Here is a 19,804-nt window from a genome sequence, read left to right as displayed (position 1 = left end):
GCTCAGTGGCTTATGTTTGAGTGACAGCAGATAAAACTTTGTTCTAAATCAAGGCTGAATATTCTTCCTGACAGGAGAGTATAATCAAAAAGTTATAGAAAGTACCCGAGAAAACTAGTGTCAAAAGTTCAGTAAATCAAATTACGTGTTCATGTGAACGTGCCCAAAATGTATAGTAGAGCTTGTGAAGCTCTAACAGAGCAATTCAGTGTTTTAGACAAACAACGTATAAAAATCAAGATGCTCAGAAACAATTCCTGTAAGACACTAACACCTTCCTAAATTTACATAAATATTCTGATGTTTCTCCTGTACTTTCTTCTTCCAGATTTTCCCAGGACTGAAATAAGATCTTCACTTTTTTCTACAATACCATCTTACTCTTTCCCAGGAACTCCACTGGCAGTTTTATTTCCAATTTAATTTTTCTCTCTATCCCCACACAAATGTTGTATTGCCTTAACCAGCAAACTCTTCTGTAGCCTTTGTTTACAGCCTAACTGTAGAAGCTCTGTAAGCCTGTGCAAAAGCCAGGCTGCCTGTTGACTTAACCAAAGCAGTGTCTGTAGACAAATTCAAGAGGTAGGATGCACTGCATTCAGAATTTGTACAGGTTCCAGTTTTACTCTGATTTCTTCAGTGGCTTTACAGAATACACGCAGGAGACGAAGAGAATAGGAATAGGAAGTATCTTATTAGTCATAGCCACACAAAACAACCACATCAAAGTAAAAATTGATATTAAAGAATATTTGCAAACAGATGAGAAAGTAATGGAAACAATATCTTAGTCCCTATGGTTTCTATTATGCTCCTTTATCATAATATCAGTGTCTTCTATTAGGGAAGTGTGTCTCCTTTATTAAAGAAATATGATATACCTTTGACAGAGAAAAGAAAGGGAAATGAGCTAGTATTCTAAAATCAAATGTCAGATCTTCCCCTATCTAAGCTTGCAGATGATTATGAAAAGCTTAACTGGAAGCCAATTCTTATGCCAGGATATACACTGAAGTATTCCTACAGACTTATTACTTGAGCTACACTCTTTATTTCTACGGAAGATACCTAAAGATCAAAATACATTGGCCAGAAAGAAATATTATTTGCAAACACCAGCTAAAAAAAAATGCTGAATACATTCTCAAGTCACCTGTGCATCTCTATAAGCAAGCAGCTACAAAACTTGATTCCCAACATTTCTTTGCTAGAAGCATCCTAGCAAAGGATGCTTTTCTTCCCTTTTTTACCCCTCAGTTTTCTTCATGCTTGGGAATATGACAAGAATCTAAACCAAATTAAAATACACCTTACTTTTAATAGCTGTTACTCAAGGTGACTCAAAGCTTTCACTACTATTTTCTTCTTCTTTACTAATAAGAACTTAATCACAGTAAAATATTCTAGATTAATTCTTTGTGAGCTCTATTTCTGTCATTCTTCTGCTGAGATATGACAGCATTTCATGGTTTAAAAAAAAAGTTAATCCTCAGTATTATTTCCTGACACACCTTAAGTAAAAAAGAAAAATATCGTAGAAGTATACACATGCTATTACTAAAACATTGCAGGGTGATATAACGCAGGAGAAAAATGCATGTGAATGAAAATAATTTTCTGGGTTACCTTCACATGAATGGGATATAGATGTTCCCCATAAGCTGAGTGTTTAAAATCACTGACCCAACCCATGCCTGAGAACTTTCCCTTCACCTGTAGGTGAAGATTGAGGAAATTGCAAGAGCCCATTGATCTACTTGATTTTCTGGTCTACACATATAAAGCTAAGCATTTCAGCCAAAATTTCAAATATAAACTCAATGGAGCAAAAGATACTTTAGAGATAATTCAGTACACTTGAAGCTTTTAACCACAGGTTGTCTTACATAGTCACATATAATTCTCCTTTAACATGATTTAAATACTGAGAAATTTCCTGTTCAAAAAAGAATGTTAAAACATCATGCATGACTATATAAGAAGAAATTAAAAGTCAGTATCATCATGTAATTTCTTTAAGAATCAACTGTAATGAAATTTTCACTTCAGTAACTAAGTATAAGCTTTTCTGTATTTACACACATCATAGGGACAGGATGAGAGACAAGAGGCACAAGTTGGAACATGAGAAATTCAGACACACAGCTGATCAGGATCCCTGTACAGTAGTACACAGATTTCCCAAACTCCAGTTAAGCAAGCCTGCTGCTGTCACACAAGGCTGGACCTGGGGTTCAGGACCCCACTCTCCATTCACCTGACCACTGCCACAGCCCTTCTCTGCAACTGTCCCAGCCTGAATTCATCTCCTTGGTGATTAACTGATCCTTCTGTGAATGACCAGGATGATGATCAGAATTCCCAGCCCTGCTTGCTCACGGACAGCAAGGTTAGCTTCTCCCTGACTTATCTGGCATACATCACTTAGTATACAGTAGGATCCTGTTTCTTCTATCCCATCTGCATAAGGACGATGCATCAGATTCGTAAATATTCAGCTTGCTCTTCTTTTTTTTCATCCCATTGCCCGACAAGGTCTCAGCTTATAAAACAAATCCTTAGTCTCCTAGTCTGTGACTTTTCAGTATTGAATATAATCCCACTTCTACTAGCCTAGCATTCAAGATGATCACTGTGATATTCTGATACTCTGTGATGTTGACAGTGGCTCCTTACTTTAATATCAGCTGCAAATTTCATTGACACATTCTGATGTTTTGTGCCAGAGAAAATATAAGAGAAAATAAGAATTAGTCCCATCTCATCCGTGAGGATTTCCACCTGTAATTTCCCTTGGCATGTTTCTTCTATGTTTAGCACATGCTACTGTCACATCCCCTTTTATCCAGTATCTTAACCATTCTACTGTTTGTGCTCATTTTGGCTGGGATACAGTTAATTCTCTTCATAGTAGCTAGTGTGGGGCTATGTTTTGGATTTGTGCTGAAAACAGTGTTGGCCACACAGGGATATTTTCATTGCTGCTGAGCAGTGCTCACACAGAGCCGAGGCCTTTTCTGCTTCTCACCCCACCCCACCAGCGAGCAGGGTGGGGGGGCACAAGAATGTGAGAGGGGACACAGCTGGGACAGCTGACCCCAACTGACCAGAGGGATATTCCAGACCGTATGACATCATGCCCAGCAATAAAACTAGGGAGAAGGTTGGCCAGGGGGGCCACTGCTCAGGGAATGGCTGGGCATCAGTCACTTGGTGGTGAGAAACTGGTTTCGTGTGCATCATTTGTCTTTCTCAGGATTTATTTCTCTCTCTTTTTGTTATTTTCCTTTTCATTACAATTTTTTATTACTATTTTATTTCAATTATTAAACTGTTCTAACTGTTCTTATCTCAACCCACAAGTTTTCTCACTTTTACCCTTCCAATTGTCTTCCCCCCATCCTGCTGAGGGGGGGGGGGGGGGGGGGGGGCTGGGGGGGGGTGGTTGATGGGGTGAGCAAGAAGCTGCATGGTCCTTAGTTGCCAGCTGGGGTTAAACCACAACACTGTTCTTGTACTAATTCCTGTCTTCTCCAATTTAAGTCTCACAATCAAAGATGTTTTACTAAACATCAGATAGTTGAGATCTACCACATTTCTTTTATCTAAGAAACCAATTATCGGAGAATAAACAAGAAGTGGCATGATCTACAATTGATGAGCACATATTGCATTTTATTCCGTCACCAGCTGTTTCTACTTTTGTCCCTTGTGGTCTTAAAAAAACCAAACCCAAACAAAAAGCCAATTAACATCATTCTTAAGGTTCCTCTGAGCAAAACAAAACAAAAAGCTCCAGGGCAAAAAGAGTTAGCAATTACTTATCTCAGGCCTCAGTTACAAATTAAGTTTAATCTGAAACAATGCATCCTTTCAAACATCCTCAATCTAGAAGTCAAATGATAGCAGCAGCAGCAGCCACCACCTCCTAGTTCATATTAAAAAAAAAGAAAAAAATCCCATGATAAATGTGTATTAACTTCTTGAGGTACAGTTGACGTTATAATTAAGTTGAAAGACTTGCTATCTGGAGAAAATTCTACATCCAATATTATATTTAATAGATTCAGGACAAAAAACCCCACCACAATTATGATGAGTCACTAAATGGAAAAGATTACTTCCAGTAAAACATTATAAAAGATTTCAATTTCCTCAAAGACTCAATAAATTAATATCATAAAGTAAAAAAAAATTAATTATATATCAAGTGGAAAAGTGTGGTGTGCTATTGACAACTGTAATGTAGAAAAATGTTATGAATGGGATTTGCTTAAAGATTTGCTTAAAAATTCTCATTACTTCTCCATTAAGAAAAATATCTAGAGAATAGATATTATAGGATAATAAGCCCTTCAAGATTAGCAAGTAGTGCCATTCTGAGAATGCAATAAAAAAACGCACATTGTCACATTTTATGGTATAGGGTCACTTGATCTGCAGTAGTTACTGTACTTATGTTTGAAATTCAGTTCTTGGGGAACTCTGAGCCTTCTTTTCCCATCCATTAAGCATGAAGACAACCCTGTAAAATCATGTATTGACCTGAAGTAGAAAATGGTCCAGATTAGACATCGCCCATCCAGATTAACTCCTATGCCTGAGCCACAGCCAGAAGAGACATTTGCCAGTGTAAAAGCATCCTTTGTTCAGAGTTTCCATTAAGGTTTGGCCCTGAGCAGAGCCCCCAGTACTGCTCTAACAGTGCTCAGGCACATACGTTCCTCTAAGTAGCTTCTGTTTCAGTGAGAACACTGACTGCTTGAAATCAGCCACAAGATTAAATCAATCACCGATCGTGGCAGCACCAGTACAAATCAGCGTAGTTTCCAGCCCTGCAGAGGTTCGGACAATTAAAACAACTGAAGATCAAGCACAGATCTGTGTTCTGATTTCAGTTCCATAAGAAACTTAAGCCCAAATCCGACTTTGCACACACAAGCCACCCTGTTGAAGTCAGTTTGCACACTGATGTTATGCAATGGCTGGGCATCTCAGCAAATCTCCCTATGTGATGCTGGTCTTGGGTTGTTAATTTGGCTTATGGATGGATACCTGTCTACTAGAGAGAACTGTGGTAGGTCAGCAATTTTCTGCCATCTGTAAGCAATTGGATTGAAATTAGTTACTAATTGGGGTGAGAGACCTCGACATAGGAAATACCAACCACCTGGGCCATAAAGTCATCTGCTGTAGGTTTCTGAAACTCTGGTGCTTCATAGTGTTCATAGCTCTCATAATGCCTACAAATGGCCCATGGTGATGTCTTGGCAATATTTGCATCTGGGAAGGAACCAAGTTTCAGTCATTTTTTTGGCTGACAGTGTTGACACAGACTGCTAACCAGGTGGTGATTAAATCTTAGATTTCTGACTTTAAAAACTCCAACACTGCTTCGAGCTGTGGTTTAAAACTAGTGTGTATTCTTTCACTTCTTATGTAAGCAATCCATTTATAATAGCAGACCACTGTCTTGCAAGCAAAGCGTTGCAATGGAATTATCTAAAACTGTCAACGTCTGTTTTAACACTTGCAAACACGATCCCAAATGTCTGGGGGTGTCTCAAATATATGTATTTTGCCACAAGCAGTAAGACTTAAATCTTGGACTCATTGCTAGAACTGGGTGCTGTAACCATAGTGATTTCCTTTCAGTTGCTAGACTTTGACTTGCCGTGAAATAGAGAATGAAAAGGTTTGGGGAGAGATTTAAACAGTTCAACCAATATTGAACTGACACCTACTGCTGAACCTACGCTGATGCTGTAAAAAATAAGTATATTTATGACAAGCAATCTTTGCATATAGAATTTGAAGAAATGCAGTTAAAATCTGACTGAAAACAGGATTAAAGAACTGGAATTGTTCCTGTAAATGAAGAAAGGAAAAAGAAAAAAAAAAGGAGAAATAAAAGAATTGTTCCCACACAGAACACTTATCTTCCACCTAACAGATTGCCCATCACAGAAAAGCTTTTCCCAAATATCAGGTTGGTGATACAGGAGAGGGTATATGATAAAAAACAAGTGCTGGGCAGGGCCTAAGCTTTCTTAGCTGCCCCCTGAGATGAGACATAAGTGAAGAGCATTATCCATGTCACAAAACTGCAGCAGCTACCATTACAGCAGGCAATGTATAATGCTTTACTAAGCCTACTGAATTTCATTTTGCTACAGCCAAAACCAAGCTATTCTCCCATCCTGCTCCCTATACATTCTCAGTAGGACTATGTATGCTGAATTAACTATATACATATTTCTTGCAGAAGCTACAGAGCTCGGTCTCATCCGCAGCTATTTTGCTGCTTGATACACAAACATTTGTTTGCCTGCTCTATCATACCTGTAATCCAGGAGAGACCCAAGAGTTAACATTCATCTGGCTGTCTTAGAATAACAGGGCTGTCATGCTGCCTAAGAATTGAGGTCCATTTAGAGTCCTATCTCCAGTGACACCCAACATCAAATACTACATAAAAAGATACAAGAATCTTCCAGCACACAGACGTGGAATAATCTCTCCACAGCATTATTTTCATTCTGACCCACAACAGGGAAGTTGTTTTACCCTGAACCATGCTAATTTGTATTCCTCCCAAGATTTATTTACATCCCATTTTCCTAAGCCTGTTTTAACAAGTGCAAATCAGGCATCAGATTCACTTCTATCATTAAAAATAGCAAAGTGAAAAGCATACCAGGAAAGAAATCCATTTCACTTATCTTAAATTATGGGAAATTATAGGAGATCTCTCCCCGAGAACACTGGTGAGTGCTGAAGAGAGACCTGCTTCTGGTCTTGTGCTCTAGGGTTCAGAGTAGGTGGGAAATGAAGCAGGACTATCTGTTTCTGATGATCTGGTAACACAAATTATTAGAGCAAGCTGTTCAAGTCCCAGAGCCACTATCTGATTTTTCTATCCTCTTCTGAAGAACATGGACTATTGCATCTGGCAAGTTGCTGTAGGGTGTGTCAGAAAGCCAATCTGGTGAAAAGAATGAAATACTAGAGTGAGAGTTAGCAAAGGGAGACAGAGCTGTCCCTAGTTGTTTCCTAAACACCATTCTCCACTCCATTCATTAGCTTTATGATTATTGTCTGTGAAGAGTCAATCTCCAGGGAACAGATGTTCATATTATCCTGAGATACCTAGAGATGTTGTAATCAGCTGAAAGCAAGCATGAAGATAAATTATTTGATAGTTCGGTAAATTTATTACTATGATCTAACAGACACAAAAGCCATTCCTGCTATAAATAAATGAAAAACTAAACATCCACTCAGATAAAACAGATTCATCTGGAAAGTCCTGTGACTAGCGAGAATGTTTATCTCTAAGCATTCAGCGTCTATTGATGCAAACCCACTAATTCTGTAACTATTTAATCAAGCTTTATGCAATTGGGTAAGGCAAGTAACAGGCAATATTTGGGAAAGGTTCGTTCCACTAAAGCCATACTTCCCTACACTGGCACCATATAATCAGGAACCTTAAGTGAAGCCATTTGCCATATTGCTTCAAAGCTTTTGCTGCTGTGTGGCATGGTGCTGCATCCTACTTTGTGCTGGAACATCACTTACCTGATCACCTGTAAGGGCCTTATCTCTGATTAGAAATCAGCAGGCAGAGCCATTTTATCATACTAAAGAACAGCAAGACTCACCACCTTTACCACAAAGAAGAAAAACATCACTATCATCTCCATCGTTGCTCGTGTCATGAACAACTGCATGACTTGGTCACCTCTGCTATACACCAAAACTACCAAACAGCTGGTCTCCTGTCCCAGTTCAGTTTCTTACTGTCATCCCCTCCTTGCTACAGACCATCTTTGTAGGTGGCAGGAGAACAGCTACGCGTCTCCCGTAAGTTACTCCTCTGCCAGGAGTGCTGCTTCACTAACACTGGTTTCCATTCATACCCACAAACATTTATCAGCATTATCTTCAGAAAAGCCAAGCCTTCTAGACCTCTACGCTTCATACACCTCTGACACCAGCACTTTTGATTGGCTCTGTAATAAGGTAAGCTAGTCCTACAAAAAGCCATAGTTGGAAAACCATTACATTTTAGCTTTGAACAATAGCGGCACAGACCTAGGCTTCACATCATTTGGCCAGCTACATGTAGAGCTTTTCTGGCTGAATACAAGTGGATTTTAGTGGAAAATTAGTCTTTCTACTCAGTGGAAGCATTAAGGAAAAGAAACAGAAAAACAGCCATATTTGTAGAAGAAAGAATAAATGCATAGGCACAATTTGAAATGTTTTTTTTCACTCCTGAAAACACGCTGTATTTCCATTCCTCTATGGGATGAAAATTGTCTAATTTGCAAAGCAGTGAAAACTTACCAGTAACAAGCAGTTGTTTGCTTGTTTTTAACTGGAAAAAAAAAAATCATGAAGACTTTTAGTTGACATGGTTAAGGCATTGAAATGACTCCAGAAGTTAAAGCCCCAGAAGAAAATATTGCCTGGCCAACAACCTATGGATTTAGGATCCCTCAGCCCTCAATAGCCGCTCTAGCCCATATCATGTCAGTAGCAATAAATTAAGGACACACCAAACCTATGCCTTCTGTGTCAGTGATCATCACGTGTGGGTCACTGTGAGGTGTTTTAATTTCATCCTTCATACTGTGACAGAGCTGTCCCTAAAAAGCACCAAGAGAAGTGAAGCTGTGTGTAGGAGCACTGCTACATGTACTTCTGCTGACATCTCAGGATGGACCAAGAAAACAAACGCTTCAGAAGGGCAGAAAAAAACCCACCAAAACCAAACACACTCAACAAACCGACACCACACTTGTCTCAGCAAGGCTTCCAGTCTGCTCCTCTCAGAGGTCATGATGCAGGACAAACTTCACAACAGTGCCTTAATATTCATTGGTAGGCTGTAGCAAGCAAGGAAAAGCTGAAGGGTCAAACTGGCTTTCCTTGCTTTTTCAAACGTTTTGGATGCTAATTTCCACACACCCCCTGGTTAATAACCAAGAGCAAACAAAGGCAAAATAATACTGAAACAGCCAACTGACTGCTGAACTCCTGGGGTATTGTAATGCTGTGAAAACACTAATAAACTTACATTGCCAATATAAGATAGCAGGTAGGCCACTAGATGCCAACCCACAGTCCTTGACAAGTGTTGGTGCAGCCCTGGCAACAGATCTGAACTTCTGTCACTCTGACCTTCAGCGGTAGAACAGTTTTACACAGCTAATAAACCTGGTCTCTGCTGTAGCCCCATGCATGGCACCACACTGCTAACTCATTCTGGTTCATCCTGGCCTCCTCTGACTAGCAAACATGAAAAATGCAATGGCATTTGCTTTGGTTCAGAACAGTGGTAGGTGTGCTCTATGATCTTTCACAAGTCCTTAAACTTTTCTTGCCTCATTTTGGGGGCTGTAAAACCCACTCCAGAACTGTAGTTTCACAGTGGCTTTGAGCTGCCCTGCCTTCCTCCTTCGCTCTGAGCTGTCCTTTCCTGCCCCAGCATTAGTGCTCAGGTACCCATGGTGGAGACAGCATCAGGAAATTTATCTACATAAAAAACCACCACACCAAAATAGTAACGACAAGGGTCATTTCTAACCTGGATCAATTCCCTCTGCTTCCTAACTAGTTATTCAAATGTGTGCTGGCACACAGGAAGGGATGGAAGTACTGGTTGTCTTGGACTTCAGTGAGGTGAAAGCCTTCTGAAACTTCAGTCTCAGAGAGAGGTTTTCTTGCCATAAGCATTAAAGAAACCCGATTTTGGGGTTCACTTTATTTATAATGTCATTTGCAAGAACACACTTTCCCAGATTTTCAGTATATTGGTGACAATCCCAACTTTCTGCACTAAGCTACTCAGTTCTCCAAATAATTACTATTACTGTTTTCCCTAGTTACATATTTTGCAGGAAAGAGACCCTGCACTTCCATATCCCTGTCAGTACTCAGGAGTATTATTCACATGCCTTCACACTGACTGATGAGTTATTATTTGCTCTTGCTTGTTTTTTTCTCTCCTAAAATGCCTACACATACTATAAAATGTTTTGAAATGCATATTCCCATGAAACTGGCAATGGCACTGGATTTGTAGGGTTTTAATCAGATTAATCATATTAAATTGGCCAACTCAGTTATCCAATTGGTTATGCTATTAGTAAGATAAAAATAAAACAAGGTCCTTTATTATCAACATTCTAAAAATACCCTTGATTCTGCTCTGAGGATTTAGTGTCAGTGATACATGCATCTAAAGGCAAACTGATTCCCTGCAAAAGCCAAAAAGCAGGTTTTCGGCAGAAAATTTGCATGGGTGTTGTAAACTCATCAACTATGATGTTAGATTATCATGTAAGCAGCTTAATATTTAAATTACGCAGCTCATGAGAAATCACATGGGGAAGCTTTTTCTCAAGCTGCCTTTTGTAGAAACAAAGCAAGTATTTACAGCATGCTTGGTTTGCAGTGACCACAAGATGACAGACTTCAGGATCTGGAAGATAGCTGGGAAGGTGAGAAAAAGAGTTAGGACTCTGGGCTTTAGGACAGTAGAATTTGGCTTGTTTGGGTAATTGCTAAGTAAAATTCCCCAGCAAGCAGTCGTCAAGCAGAAAGGGTGGAGGCTGAATTTTAAAGAAAACCAGGAACAATCCACCCCATCATGCAGGAAGGCCAGAATTTCAGCAGAAGGCCTGCCTGGCTAAGACAGGAGGTTCTCAATGAACTAAAACACAGAAGGGGTGTACAGAAGGAGAAAAAAAATGCAACAGAACTGGCGAGAAAACCAATAACAAAGAATTATTTGTTGTTGAACAGGCTGGGAATGTGAGGAGAGGGAGTTGCCCTCTATGTGAGAAAATAGCTGGAATGCATGGAGCTCTGCCTTGGGATGGGTCAGGAGTCAGCCAAAGTTTATGGATCAAGATTAGCTGCCAGACCAACATGGGTGCTGTTGTAGTGGGTATCTACTGTAGACCTCCCGACCAGGAAAGAGATGTAGATTAGGCCTTCTTCCAACAATTGGAAGAAGCCTCATGTTCACAGATCCTGGTCCTCGTGAGAGACTTTTACCACCCTGATACCTGCCAGAAAGATGATACAGCAGGGCTCAAGTAATCTAGGAGATTTCTTGAACACATTGATGACAACTTCCTGGCACAGATGACTGAGAAGCTAACAAGAACATGTGCTCTGCTGGACCTCATAGTTACAACAGGGATGTAAAAGTCAGAGACACCCTTAGCTGCAGTGACTGCGAAGATAGTGGAGTTCAGGATCCTGAGGGGAGGGAAAAGGGCAAAAAGCAGGACCACAGCCCTGGATTTCAGGAGAGCAGCTAAGGCTGCCTCTGACCTTCATGTCTCAGACAATTTTTTCCTCGATCTCAAGAAGTCCTCTCCAACCTAAATGATTCTTTGATTCTGTGAAGCATAAAAGTATTGCTTCAAAGCCCAGCTGGACCTGAAAGTAGAAAGAGACGGGGTAACAAGAAAGGCTTTTGAAGGTACATTAATTGCAAAAAGAAGCTGAGGGACAACATGGGTCAAAAGGTACTTGGGAGTTGACTGGTATAGTTTCAAGAATGCTGCCTATCACTGTGAAAAATGCGTGTGATCAGGGAGTTCTCTGATGGTAGGAAAGAAGACAAATGTTATACCCATCTCTAAGGCAAGAAAGAGGGCCCAGGGAGCTATAAGCCTTACCTCAGTCCATAGAAAAATCATGGACCACGTCCTCTGGAATCCATTTCAAAGCATATGAAGGACAAAGTGGTAGGGAGGCAGTCCTGAAGGACAAAGGAGTCCAGGAAGGCTGGACATTCTTCAAGAAAAAAAATCTTATAGGCACAGGAGCAGGCCATCACCATGTGCTTTGCAAAAGACAAGCCAGCAAGGAAGACGACCACCCTGGCTGAACATAGAGCTTTAGCTGGAACTCAGGAAAACAAAAAACAAACAACAAAAAAAGAGCTTATGACCTTTGGAAGAAGGGGCAGGCAACTCAGTACTACAAGAATGTCATGAGGTTATGCAGGGAAAAAATTAGAAGGGCCAAAGCCCAGCAAGCACTTAATCTGGCTACTGCCATAAAAGACAATAAAAAAGTGTTTCTATAAATATATTAGCAACACAAGAAAGGCTAAGGAGAATCTCCATCCCTTATTAGATACAGGGGGGAACATAGTAACAGAGGATGAGAAAAAGGCTAAGGTACTTCATGCCTTCTTTGCTTCAGTCTTTAATAGTAAGACCAGTTGTTCTCCAGGTACTCAGCACCTTGAGCTGGGAAACAGGGAAGGGCAGCAGAATGAAGCCCCCATAATCCAAGGGGAAATGGTTAGCAACCTGTTACACCACTTAGACACAAACAAGTCTATGGGGCTGGATAGGGTCCACCCAGGGGTACTGAGGTTGCTGGCAGAAGTGCTCATCAAGCCATTTTCCATCATTTTATTGGCAGTCCTGGCTAACCAGGGAGGTCCTAGTTGACTGGAAGTTAGCAAATGTGATGCCCATGTACAAGAAGGGCTGAAAGGAGAATCCAGGGAACTACAGGCCTGTCAGTCTGACCTCGGTGCTAGGGAAGGTTATGGAGCAGATCATCCTGAGTGCCATCACACAGCAACTACAGGACAACCAGGTGATCGGGCCCAGTCAGCATGGGTTTATGAAAAACAGGTCCTGCTTGACTAACCTGATCTCTTTCTGTGACAAGGTGACCCACTCAGTGGATGAGGGGAAGGCTGTGGATGTTGTCTACCTAGGCTTTAGTAAAGCCTTCCACACCATTTCCCACAGCATTCTCCTGGAGAAACTGGCTGCTTATGGCCTGTACGGGGTATGCTTCGCCGAGTTAAAAAGCAGCTGGGTGGCCGGGCCCAGAGTGTTGTGGTGAATGGAGTTAAATCCAGTTGGCGGCCAGTCACAAGTGGTGTTCCCCAGGGCTCAGTATTGGGGCTGGTTCTGTTTAATATCTTTATCAATGATCTGGACAAGGCAATCAAGTGCACCCTCAGTAAGTTTGCGGATGACATGAAATTGGGCAGGAGTGTTGAACTGCTCGAGGGTAGGAAGGATCTGGACAGGCTGGATCGATGGGCCAAGGCCAATCATACGAGGTTCAACAAGGCCAAGTGCCAGGTCCTGCGGTTGGGTTACAACAACCCCATGCAGTGCTACAGGCTTGGGGAAGAGTGGCTGGAAAGATGCCCAGCAGAAAAGGACCTGGGCGTGCTGGTTGACAGCCGGCTGAATATGAGCAAGCAGTGTGCCCAGCTGCCCAAGAAGGCTGATGGCATCCTGGCCTGTATCAGAAATAGTGTGGCCAGCAGGAGCAGGGAAGTGATTGTTCCCCTGTACTTCGCACTGGTGAGGCCGCACCTCCAGTACTGTGTTCTTTTTTGGGCCCCTCGCTACAAGACTGACATTGAGGTGCTGGAGCGTGTCCAAAGAAGGGCAACCAAGTTGGTGAAGGGTCTAGAGCACAAGTCTTCTGAGGAGGGGCTGAGGCACTGGGGCTGTTTAGTCTGGAGAAGAGGAGGCTGAGGGGAGACCTTATCGCTCTCTACAACTACCTGAAAGGAGGTTGTAGCAAGGTGGGGGTCAGTCTCTTCTCCCAAGTAGCAAATGACAAGACAAGAGGAAACAGCCTCAAATTGCACCAAGGAAGGTTTCAACTGGATATTAGGAAAAATTTCTTCACTGAAAGGGTTGTCAGGCATTAGAACAGACTGCTCAGGGAAGTGGTGGAGTCACCATCCCTGGAGGTATTTAAAAGATGTGTAGACATGGCACGTAGGGACATGGTTTAGTGGTGGACTTGGCAGTGTTAGCTTTACAGTTGGACTCGATCTTAAAGGTCTTTTCCAACCTCAGTGATTCTATAGTAATTAAAATAGTCAACACAGAACTACCACAGGCAAATCGTACTTGATCAGTTTGACTGCCCTCTACCCTATAGAGGCTGTCTACACAATGAGAGGAGAGCAATGGATGTAATACAACTTGATTTTAGTCAGGCTTTTGACATCTCCCACAGCATTCACATTAGGAGTCTAAGGAATGATGTGCTGGACAAAAGGGCGGTTAGATGGGTTGAAAAGTAGCTAGCTGGGCTGCCAGGGCTCAAAAGGTAATCATTAATGGCTTGAGGTCAAGGCAGCAGCCAGCAACAAGCAAAATAGTCAACAATGGGCCAACACTGCTCAACATCTTCATAAATGGCACATTGTGCATCCTTAGCAAGTACCTGGATGACTCTACAATTAGGGGAAGTGGCTGACACAATCAATAGCAGAGCTTCGTTTCAAGTGACCTTAATAAACTAGAGGATTGGCCTAACAGGAAACTCAGAGTTCAGCAAGAACTACAGGTGTCAGCCACAGAGCAGGTTGGAAACTGACTGGTTAAGTAGCAGCTGAATACAAGCCACCAAGTGCACTCTCATCAGATGTAAACTGCATACTAAGCTACGCTGGCAGGGGTCTGGTCACCACGGAGGGAAGTTATTACCCACCTGTATTCTGTAATAGTAAGGCTGCACTTAGAACAGTGTCCCCCATTTCCTTCCTCCCCCAGTTCAAGAGGGATACTGAGAAACTGGAAATGGTCCAGTGGAGTGCTATCAACGTGGCCAGGGCCAGAGCACATAACCTATCAGGAGACGCAGGGGAGCTTGCCTTGCTTAGTCTGGCAAAGAGAAGAGCCAGGGGAAAACCTCATAGCAGCCTACAACTTCCTGAAGGGGAGATGACAGTCAAACCACTCTTAGTAGTGGCAGTACTATGACAGTATCACTAATACCCTTAGTGTTATCAACTCCAAGTACAAAATACCTCCACTCTGAGGGGCATTATAAAGTAGAAGTGTCATGATGCGCCTCTATCCCAGGTTTCCAGATACAGCACAAAATGTTATGATCCTTCATTTGAAAGTGTCAGGGAGACAACCTGACCTTATGATTTATGGGTTAGAATTCTGTAAAGTAGTCAGGATGCCAACAACGTATGGGAAAAATCTCTCCAGACACATAAAATGGTGAAGATAATGAAGACTGTTATGCAATGCAATTCAAGCAGAAGCACCATGAACAATGAAACAAAGTAGTCCCAAGCAATCTGGGAGGGGGAAAAAAAAACAAAAAACCACAACAAAGAAAACCCCAAACAAACACCACAAAACAAACGAGAACAAAACCCCCAAAAACCCCACCAAACCCAAAACAATATTTACATACAAAGCAAAAAAGCAAGCAACCAAACAAAATAACAAACCAACCCCCCCCAAAAAAAATCCAGTCTAAAGATGTAGCAGCTAGATGATTACTGTTTCTATTCCAGGTAGAGCCACTGACTCACTGCATGTCACTTCGACCTCCATCCGCTTCCCTCAAAACTAAAGAAAATTGATGCAGTAGAACAAAAACTGAGAACCAGGCAGGAGGAATCAAATAGATTTCAATCACCAGACCCACAGAAATAGAAATAACTCCTACATAATCTGTATAGAAGTAAATTGGTAAAAAAATATATTACATACACATGTATGTTAAGGCATTAAAAAAAATATTAGTAGCTGTTGTTACAAAGTTAGCCCAACCTCATATTAAGATATATGGAACTTCCCTCCTAGACTGTTCAGCATCTTCTGGAGCCAAGGAGTCTGGCCATAGTTTGCTGTCTTCACTACTGATTTCCAACTTGTAAGCTTTGCTTAACATTAGCCCCTGCCCAACACATAATTAAGGGTTGTGGCGCTTCTGCTTTTACTGTGCGTGCTCAGCTAGATCATCCTGTGACTTCAATTCATTTTTTTACATTGCTGACCTTCTTGTGCTTGTGTTCTCTTCAACTTTCTGTCCAGTGCTTATAAGATTTCTGGTACTATTATCACTTGCACAATAGCGTTCAAGACAAAATTCAGCAAACCTCTCCCATCTGCTCCTAAGCTAGCAATTGGTTCAGCTTCGCCTGCAGTGCTGTGCACTGACACCATGAGGAATTCTTCTTTGCACTGTGTCATCCTCCTTAGGCATTCAGTGCACTTCATGATGGTCTCATAGTTTACCCCTGCTGAGCTAGCTGGAAATTACAAAGAAAAGAAAAAAAGAAATCAAGTGCTTCAGAAACAACTATTGTTAGAAAAGAGGCTGCTTTTCAATTATCTTGCTTATATGTAGCAAGGGAAGTGTGGTTTAATTAATTCTCCACTCTTCCACAATGTTTTGCCTTTACAGGAACTTTAAAGTGCTGCATCCTTCCAACATATCTTTTTCTTAGTTTGCTTTACTCCTCACATCACATTCCATGTTGTAGACCCTCAGAGCTGATCTGTGCCTACCTCATTAGGATTCAGTCCTCTGGTCAGTAAGGAGCCATCTCCACATAGTCCACACAAGAACCTGGGAAGTAGTTTCCTCCCAAATGCCCAGTCCCACTCCTGTATATTAGTGCTTCCAGTCCAAGCTGGCTGACATGTTTTGGAACATAAGATAAAGCTTGAAATTTCTTTTCTTTGGAGCACTTGCTCCACTTGCTTTGCAGAGAGGACGAGGACAGCACTACTTGGGCACAATGTCACAGTCCTCAAATGTTATCCCACCATTCTCTTTCATACCTGCACATGAACAGACAAGTTTTTGCACAACTCACAGGAGAAGAATCCTAGAACATCCTCAACTTCAGCACAAAGCAGCGTATATTTCCTAGAATATCTTTGCACTGTAGTTGTTAATACCTGGACTTAAACACTAACTGGAGTCCTCACATACAGACAGACAGGTATGGACCACCTGGACAAGTTGGGTTTGGTTGGGGTTTTTTTGGCAAAATCTTGCTTTCAGCTGCCTCACAGAGAGAAATGTATAAGAGAAAACATGTTTGTGTCTCATTGCTGTCTACATTTGCTCTTAATATATGTATCTAGACATGGATTAGCATACATTGGTCGGTGGGCTACTTGCCAGTAAGAAGTTCTTCTGTTCTTTTGTTTTCTCTTCAATTGTTCTTTATTCAACCCCAGGTGCTCTCACTGGAGCCAAAATATAAAGGACACTTATTTGCTGCCTGTAAAAATACATGCACACACTGAATACAGTTACTCTATATGTCAGTACACTTTACTCCAGCATTCATTACAATGCCACCTTACTTAAGCACATATATCTCCTGTGCCGTATTTTTCCTGTTCTCCACCCCTCCCCTCAAGCATCTTTATGGCAGTACTACCCTCTATATAGAAAAGATTGCCAGCTTCAAAAGCAAAATAGAATAGCGCGGGAATAGGTATCATTACTTGTTTCGTACAGGTACTAGAAGCAGTTCATTGATCTTTCAGGGAATACAAATCATACCATGGACATGTTCCGAGTCTTAAGTGACTATGCTAATTGCTGACACAAAACAGACATAGTATTAATTTGCGCTGTGAGCAATGTTATACTGGTGTATCTCACTGCTACCCCAGACAGTGGGTTATGTGGCTGGAAGCTTGAAGTAGAACTGGAAGCCTGAAGTGCAGCTGGGAATGCTATAGTGGTTTTCAAGCTTTCTTACAGGAGCTTCCAGCATGCAGTGAGGATAACAACAACATACCTGTAAGCCTACCTTACCTGATACCTTATTTTCCTGCTAATTTTAGCTGAGTCCACTCCTAATCAAAGCAATCCAGATTGGTATTTAGTAACATCACCTATTTTCTCCCTATACAAAGAACAAGTGGCACATTCAGGCCTCCCAGGTTAACAAAGCTCAAATAAGAGGGAAAAAAGCAGAGGGCAAGGCAATGGGATATAGATCCAAAGTACAGAAGTCCTTACTCTTCTTCTCCCCGAGAGACAAAGAACGCAGAAGATAAAATTGGGATTTTACCCTCCTCTATGTTAAATAATGCCAAGCCAATGGAACACAACTATCATAAAAACCCATTTAAATGCCAGAAGCAGTAGTAAATACTCCTGCTAAATATTATTACTAAAACGCCGAACAAAATGCAACAAAATACACAGTCTGCTGTTGTAACTGAGAAATGTTTTGCCTTCTGGTTTGCTTTTTCAGTAATGATTGAAGACATTGGATGTAATTCTAATCCCATCACAGTTAAGGGGACTTCTGCCTTGACTGCAAAGAGTAATATTGGATCCCAATACAGTAATGATGAGCGCCTTCATTTCCTCCATGCTACTCTTATAATGAGTCTAATCTTGTTCCTGGCTGTGCTTTGAGCAATAAAGAGCATCATCATTACAGCTATGCGGACTCCTGCCAGATCTCTGCTTCTTTCTGTAAGACACAACTGTGATGCCACATACTTAATTTAATTGTGAAGTTATAAATGCCAACAAGGTTTATGAAACATTTCTCTGGAGAACTGTCAGCACATCTGAAAAACAAAAATGCAAGGCACTTCGCTAGCAACTAGAGCTACCAACTGGATCAAACAAAGTAACAATAGCTTGCACAACTTTTTCTCTTGCAGAAATCTCACATTTACAAATGATTTGCAGGTTTTTGACAGAAAATGTGATTTCTGCAAAACTGAAGCTTGCTGTGGGAAAATTCTGATCTTGTTAAAAGAGCCAAACAGCTTCTCTCAGGAAAATAGAAGGCTCTTATTCTATTGTCCTGGAGTCAGAGCTTCCTATCTTGTTTCCCCTGACAGAAGCATAGTTCACAAGAACCACAGCCTCCTGCGAACTAGGCCAGTGCACTGAATAATTTGAGTATATGCTCCTTCCCCTCCTCCTCTCGCTACTTTGGACAGAAATGGGGAACTGGATAACATATGCTGCATCAGTCTTCATTGAAAACAAAACCAAAAGGAACACTGAACTATGTTCCTTAGGAAGGAAGGCAAATGCAATTTATCCACTAGTGCACACATCCCTAACTCCCTGGCTTCCTTGCTTGGCTGGACTGCAGACTTAATAAAGAGATGTAGCTGCCCTGACTTGTTTTTGGAGAAGAGCATGAGTAGAACCAGTAGTTTCTTCCTCCGTCATTTCAGTTAAAGTGTTTTCCCCTAATTTCTGTGCAGTATCTGGAATTGAGCACCAAGTATATGTGGGAAATAATTCAGGATTTAAAAATAAACCAAACCACACAAACAAGGAAAAAAAAAACCAAAACACAAAACACACCAAAAAAAAAAACCAACCCACACACAAAAAAACCACATCACCATTTGCATTCTCTTATCTTAAAATAGCTCTTTTGCAGGTGAGGGTATAGATCTTCCCTAGGAGTTTCAAGATAGGACAGCTAACTATTGCTAAACAAACACTAATGGCTTCTTCTGATGTATTAGCATGTTTATAGCATATGAATCAGTATCCTTTTTCACAGTTTGCAAATTCAGCACTTACCATTGTCTCAAAACTCTGCCCTTCCCATTCTTGTTAATATCAGATAAACATGGAAAATAATCTTCCCAATAACAGCTTGCAGTCACAGCAGGATTTACATATATTACTGTTCTACATTTATGGCCTTATAGCAGTAAATATTAGTATTCTGATCATCACTCCATATTTAATTTTAAATTGCAGTTTCAGTTATGTTTGTCTTGATTAATTTATACTATATTTGAATTGCATTGCATCTCATTTTCTGTGATGCTGCCAGATATTTGATTATTGGATGGTTCCCAAGGATATCATTTAAATTTAAGACTGTTTGGGTGTACAGTATGCATCCCACAATTATCAGTATACACTTTTATCTATTAAAAGTATGACATTGATATGTTTCATATATTTGTTTTGCTGCACAGTGCCTTCATGTGCAGATTCATCTGGAGATCTACCATTT

General features: G+C 41.1%; 1 protein-coding gene across 2 annotated transcripts in view; it reads left to right on the top strand.

Annotated features, from left to right (window-relative positions):
- GABRB1 (gamma-aminobutyric acid type A receptor subunit beta1) overlaps window positions 1-19,804 on the top strand; it is a 139,510-nt gene that overhangs the window by 47,603 nt on the left and 72,103 nt on the right. The window lies entirely within an intron of this gene.

The sequence above is a fragment of the Accipiter gentilis genome, chromosome 3 (genome assembly GCF_929443795.1).
Source record: "Accipiter gentilis chromosome 3, bAccGen1.1, whole genome shotgun sequence".
NCBI classification, from domain to species: domain Eukaryota; kingdom Metazoa; phylum Chordata; class Aves; order Accipitriformes; family Accipitridae; genus Astur; species Astur gentilis.
The sequence above is the reverse complement of the archived record's forward strand: the minus strand, read 5'-3'. Positions and strand labels throughout refer to the sequence as shown.